Raw genomic sequence first — 7,443 nt, 5'->3', positions numbered from 1 at the left:
CTATTTACAAGAGGATACCTCCAATAATTGGATCGAGAAATTGACCACCCAATTGGACGATTATCGTCGTGAACTGATAAAGTTCAAACGCAATAAATTGGAGATAGTGCAACGAGACTACAGTGAAAGTAACGTGTACACGTGGGCACAAAATCCCACTGCAGGTTCTAAACAAAGGGACCGCAGAAAATATTGGAAATCCCGTAAACCCTGGGGTGAAACTGATACGTCAAGTGGGGGTCAATCAACCCAAAGTGATTCTGACGGAGCCAAAAATACCAAGAAACCCCCTTTAGGGGTCAGCACCCGGGCACGGATCGCCGGGAAAAATCTAAACCGATCCGACGAGGCGGCCAGTGGCTCCGGGACATCAAAAAACAAGAAAAAATCAAAGACCAAAACAACATAGTGTTTAATTTGTCCGATCGTGTTCTTACCCCCACAGAAATGACTGTCCTTAGCAAAGGACTCAATTTCGTACCAGCGGTTGGCTATGATGACTTTCAATGGCAAGTTGAGTCATATAAATTCAATAGAAAATTGAGACTCAAAGAACACTTCGATAAAAAACCTGCTAATCCTGTTACATCTAGCATACCTAGCGAACAAGAGACTTTTCTTAAAAAAACTTCTAAATTTGATCCTTCTACCAACAACCTAGCCCTGAGGTCCTTTAACAAAATACTGGACTTTAAGGCCAAAGAAATTGGTTCAAGAACGCTAGTTCGCAATAATCTGACCAAGGAAGAGTTTACTTCACTTAAAACGCTGAGTAAAGATGACAGTATCACTATCCGCCCCGCTGACAAAGGGGGCGGTATAGTGGTACAAAACATCCATCAATATCGCTCTGAACTTATGCGTCAATTAAATGACACGGATGTATATCGGCTACTTCAACAAGACCCTACAGCCCAATTTAACGCAGAACTCTTTAAAATTCTAGAACATGCCTACAAGAATAACATCATTACAGCAACCACAGCGAGACAGCTGTACGAAGAACATCCTACTGCACCGGTTCTTTACTCTTTACCGAAGCTGCACAAGGATGCCGTTAATCCCCCGGGCCGGCCCATTATTGCCGCGAGAAATTCCATTTACTACAAAATCTCTAAATATCTTGATACCCATTTACAACCCACTGTCCAAATCCAAGAAACCTACCTTAAAGACACTACTTCGCTTTTGGTTAAATTACAAAACTTACCTGAAATCCCTATGAACAGCTACTTGTGCACCATGGATATTGTATCCTTATACACCAACATCCCGCAGGAAGCGGGTGTGGAGGCAGTCAAGAGATTGCTTTCCTCCAGCAGCCTCTATTCGGGGCCTGACTTAACTTTTTTTCTTCAATTATTGTCATTGACATTGTCTAAGAATTATTTCTTATTTGATGGAAGTTGGTATTTGCAGCGCCGGGGCTGCGCAATGGGTTCTTGCGTAGCTCCGGCGTTTGCAAATGCCTATATGTTTGATGTGGAACGTGATTTTTTCTTTTCTAATCCTGATGTGGCCAAAAACTGGTTTTTCTTTACGAGATATATAGATGACCTGCTGGTGATCTGGACAGGTCAGCGGCAGGAGTTCATAGATTTGATGGAACATGTTAATAATCTGGACAGTACCATCAAATTCACGTTTGAAATCAGTCCTACCTCTGTGCATTATCTAGATGTGAATTTGCAATTGATTGATGGTCGCTTGTTAACAAGTCTGTACAAAAAACCGACAGATCGGAACACCATGCTACATAGCTCCAGCCAGCACCCCATTTCCACTATTAAAGGTTTACCGTACTCTCAATTCTTGAGAGCAAGGCGCATCTGTGAGAGCATCACAGATGCCAGTAATGAAATTGATCTTATGATTAAAAAATTCCTTGTACGGGGATACAACCATAATGACTTACAATTGGCCAAAAAGAAAGCTATGTCCTTACCCAGAGCAATTACGCTTAAACCCAAAGCTCTTAAAAATCCATCTTCACTTGTCAAAATTCCCCTCGTTCAAAAGTTTAACCCGGCCAGTCAGGATATAGTTAATTCCGCACGACAAATGTGGCCTATGGTCCAAAGAGATCCAGCACTTAAGTCTTTTGCTAATAGTTCCATCCTACCTAGCTTCCAAAGACAGCGCAATCTGACAGATTGGCTAGTTCGCAATGACATTACTGGTTTTAACAAACCTAAACCGTCACATTTTCTGACTAAAAAGCCAGGATGCTATCGGTGCATTGGTTGCACAACATGTAGCTACCTGGAGACGGGGGGTTTTTTCTACCACCCCCATTCAGGGATTAAAATCCCTATCAAACATGTTTTGACCTGTAGCAGCACCTACATTGTATATATTATTAGGTGCCCCTGTGGCTTACTATATGTAGGTAAGACCACTTGTACCCTCAAAGAGAGGATGGCTACACATAGATCCACAATTAGACATTCGTTGGAAGGCAAAATCTCTGGTATTGAACAACCCGTTCCCAGGCATTTTAGGGAACAAGGTCATAATTTATCCACTTTACGTTATAAAATTATTGACCACATACCCGCCAACATCAGAGGTAGTGACCGCAGTAAATTGTTACTGCAGAGCGAGACCCGCTGGATTCACAGACTCAATACGGTCTACCCAGCGGGCCTGAATGAATATTGCAGTTTTACATGTTTTCTTTAATATTTTCCTTTATTGAATTATCCTCAGGAATATTCTTGCCTTCCAGTGTTGTCCTTTCTCGGGCTGTTAGTCCTACATTCTGATTCTCTCCTTATTATGCATGCTTTTTCCGATGTTGCAACTTGATATGCCTTGCTTTGCATTATTGATTCTTTATTCGTTTGACTGTTTTTAAACTTTTTTTCACTTTTGTTTACAGGGGTTGCCTAGCAACCTCCCGAGAGTCCGGAGAGACTACTATGCGCCGCTGCCGGTGCGACGTCATAGGAGCTGGACGCCGGGACGGGAGCGTGGGATCCCCTGCACGGTGGTGGTTTTCTATATAGGTGAGTGTATTACTTATGTTCTGTGAGCCAGAAGACGAGCATTAAAGCTCGAAACGTTGCTTGAACCAAGCTTTGTCTTGTTGCATTATTGTTTGAAAGTCCCGTGAGTGCCTATGCTGATTTACCTATATGACTGCGGGGATTCTTCCACGTTGAACTCAGTGCACCAGGGCACATTATATGGACTACTACTTGGGAGTGCCGACCCTTTCTACATTATATATATATATATATATATATATATATATAAAAAAAAACCTCTGCACCCCCAAAAAGTTGCTGATCACCTCAGATATAGTGATCAGCACAAAAGGCGGGGGCAGCAGACACAAAATATAGCACTCTCTATCACTCTCTGTCACTATCTCTCTCTATCTCTCTATCTCTCACTATCTATCACTCTATGACACTGCAGCAGCAGCACTGACAGTTATATATATGAAAAATAACCCCTGCACCCCCAAAAAGTTGCTGGGGGTGCACAAAAGGGGGGCAGCAGACACAAAATATAGCAGTCTCTATCACTCTCTGTCACTATCTCTCTCTATCTCTCTATCTCTCTATCTCTCACTATCTATCACTCTATGACACTGCAGCAGCAGCACTGACAGGTATATATATATATATTAAAAAAAACCTGCGCCCCCAAAAAGTTGCTGATCAGTTAATTTATACTGATCAGCACAAAAGGGGGGGCAGCAGTCAGTTATATAAAAAATATATAGCACAATCTGTCACTATCTCTCTATCTCTCTCTATCTCTCTCTATCTCTCTCTATCTCTCTATCTCTAACTCTATCACACTGCAGCAGCACAAAATATAGCACTCTCTGTCACTAGCCCTCTCTATCTCTCTCTATCTCTCTATCTCTCTATCTATAACTCGATGATACTGCAGCAGCACAACACAGCACAACACAGCACAGGAAGTCACAAGAAGTAGCAAGATCCAGGCAGTGATCAGGTAAGTATTTTGCAAGGTTCAGGTCAGTATACTGCGGCAGCTAGGCACGGTGACCGCACTGCACGCAATTCCAGACCGGAATGGCGTCTGCAGTGCAGTCACCGTTAGTTTAAACCCCCCTCCATGGCTGTGATTGGTTCGTCGGTCCGACGAACCAATCACGGCCTTTGGGGGCGGGCGGGGTGAGGTGGGGTGACACCAGTGTCACCCTTACACCCCGCGGTGATTGGTGCTGTACTTTACAGCACCAATCACCTCCGATCCCTGTGTCACCGGCGAACGTTATTCGCCGGTGACACAGAAAACGCTGTGAATGGCTGTTCACACTGAACAGCCAATCACAGCGATCGCCGACGGGGGGGCGGCATCGCAGCCCCCCCTGGGCATGCAGGGACATGTCTGCTGTCAGGGACAGCAGACATGTTTAAACTGTCACCGCGTCTATAGACGTGGTGGCAGTTAAATGGCATGACGTACATTTATGCCATGTGTCGGGAAGTACTTCCCGACCATGACGTAAATGTACGTCAAATGTCGGGAAGGGGTTAAAGTCCATTGGTACTGCCGCTAAAGTCCAGTGATACTGCCATTAATGTCCAATGGTACTGCCGTTAAAGTGCAGTGATACTGCAATTAAAGTACAGTGATACTGCTGTTAAAGTTCTACTGTCATTAAAGTCCAGTGGCACTGCCGTAAAGTCCAGTGATACTGCCATTAAAGTCCAGTGATACTGCCATTAAAGTACAGTGATACAGCTGTTAAAGTCCATTGGTACTGTCGTTAAAGTTCAGTGAAACTGCCATTAAAGTCCAGTGATAATGCCATTAAAGTCCAATGGTACTGCTGTTAAAGGACAGTGATACTGCTCTTCTCTCTCTACACAAATTACTGCACCTCAGCTGAGCAGTCAGTGAAAATCATCAAATTCGCAGATGACACCACTATCATCGGCCTAATCAAGGATGGTGACGAGACCGCGTACACGCATGCAGTGGAGAAGCTGACACAGTGGTGCAGCAGCAACAACATCGATCTACAGATGGCGCCGGGCTTGTCTTTGCTAGGGATGGCGGAGGACTCGCCACCCGCCATCCCACCCGCCATCCCCCGCCCCGCGCCATCTGTATGTCGGAAGGGGACGCGCGTGCACGAGGTGCACGCGCGTCCCGTTCCGACGGTGCTTTTACCCGAGTCCCCGCCGGCTTCCCCGGGTCCCCGCCGGTCCACACCGCCCCCCCGCAGCCCCCCGCAGCCCTGCCCGTCTCCCTGAAGCTGGAGACGGGCAGGACTGCACCCGCCGCGCCGCCTCGCCGCCCGGCTATTGAGACGCTCGTGCGTGGGAAACGCACGAGCGTCTCATTCAGCCAGAGCGCCAGATTGCTGGCGGATCGCCAGGGACACGGTCCTGGCGCTCCGCCAGCAATAATAAGGCCGGCGCTATCTGTAAACCCCACCAAAACAGTTGAGATGGTGGTCGACTACAGGAAAAAAACAAATGCACTAGCCCCGCTAACAATAGCCAACGCAGTGGTGTCGCGGGTTGATTCCTTCAAATTCCTAGGGACAACCATGTCCAGTGACCTAAGATGGGGATTAAATATGACCACAAACATCAAAAAGGCCCAACAGCGCCTGTTCTTCCTGAGGCAACTCAGGAAATTCAACATCCCACAGGAGCTGCTGTGCGTATTCTACACCGCCATCGTGGAGTCTGTCTTATGTTCCTCGATCACAATCTGGTACGGTGGCGCAAGCGAGAACGACAAACAAAAACTGCAGAAGGTAGTGAAGACTGCGGAAAGGATCATAGGGACCGACCTCCCCCCCGATAAGGGATCTGTTCTCATCCAGGGTAAGGAAACGTGCTGAGAAGATCGCAAACGACAAGCTGCATCCTGGTCACAACCTGTTCGACATCCTACCATCCAGAAGACGGTTCAGGTCCATCCCCGTCAAAACGTCCAGATCCGCAAGAAGCTTCTTTCCGTTAGCCGTCCATCACCTGAACAATCCAATCAAAGCGAATGCAATCCCAATATCAACAGCCAAACAACGTGTCCCTACTTGGAGACCTGACCACCATAGTCGTAGTTAGAAATTAAATGCTTGTAATGTCTTTATGTAATATATACATAGTCATCCAGCTACCTTGGTGCAACCTTTTGGCATAAATACAACATTGTAAGATGGTCAGGATAGACTGGAAATGAGTCAAAATTAATGTTATTGAGGTCAATAATAGCATAGGAGCAAAAAACAAACAAACCCGAAATTCTGCGATTTAATTTTTTTTTTAAATCTAGATCCAAAATACGAAACACAAAACATGGAAAAAGTGGTGTATTGGAACAGATCCAGATCCAAAACATGGCCAGAGATACAGTCCCAAAACATGAAACACGAAAAGTGGCCAGTGCACACTCCTAATTAAAATCTACCTTCATTATATTCTCTCTTAATATTTGTCATTTATGCATCTTTGATGACATATTTATTTTGATGGAATATTGGATTGTAAAAACTCTCCAATTTCTTACTGTAGGTGTGTTAACCATCTCTTCATACAAAGTCTGTGATTTATCCCATAGGCAGTAAAGGTTGTTAATTATCTCCAGCACACAGTATAAATGGGATTTGTCTGTAATTGCTGAAATAATGCAAGACTTGCTTGTGTTTTCCCGAATCAGCAGAAGCAGAAAGCAGGTAATATAACATTAATGTAATCGCCTCCTATTGTTTTAATTAACTGAAGCTTTTACTGGTTCTATTACAAGCATTATACTAACACTCTACAGATTGTGAACAGATAACCATTTAGTCTGATTGCGAGCTTAGACAAGTAACTTATACCTAAGTCATGTTTATTGCATTATTTTTATACATTTCTAATACTTATTTCTAGTTTCTCAGTTCCCTTTCATACACTATCACTTGTGCATACAGTCAACACCTCCTTGACTGTTTCCATAACAGCTTCATAACTTTTTCTTTATATATATATATATATATATATATATATATATATATATATATATATATATATATATATATATATATATATCAGTATTCTACACCTAGACCACATTCCCCCAATTTTCCAATCCAATCTACAAATTATCATCCATCTATTGGGGAAACAGAGAACTTCTGTATGTTAAATATCTCGCAGATGGCAATGATTTTTGGGTTGTGATCAGCAAATCAGATTCCCAAATTCACTGCACCTGGCGTCAGGGTGTCAGACTGTGTCCCAATCCATATGGAGCCATTTTTCCAATGCATTTCATTGATTGGTTGTAGAGATGCATGTTCCTAATTCACCCAAATTTTCAGAACAAAACCAAATACCAGTTCAGATCTCCTTGGTAAACCTAATCACAACAATGATGTTAGCTGTTTTTATTGATTTTTTTTTTCATGATTTTCAATTAAAAACCAAAACACTTGGGGTGAAATGTAATATGGTGAGA

The sequence above is a fragment of the Crinia signifera genome, chromosome 2 (genome assembly GCF_055691185.1).
Source record: "Crinia signifera chromosome 2, ASM5569118v1, whole genome shotgun sequence".
In the NCBI taxonomy this organism is placed as follows: Eukaryota; Metazoa; Chordata; class Amphibia; order Anura; family Myobatrachidae; genus Crinia; species Crinia signifera.
The sequence above is the reverse complement of the archived record's forward strand: the minus strand, read 5'-3'. Positions refer to the sequence as shown.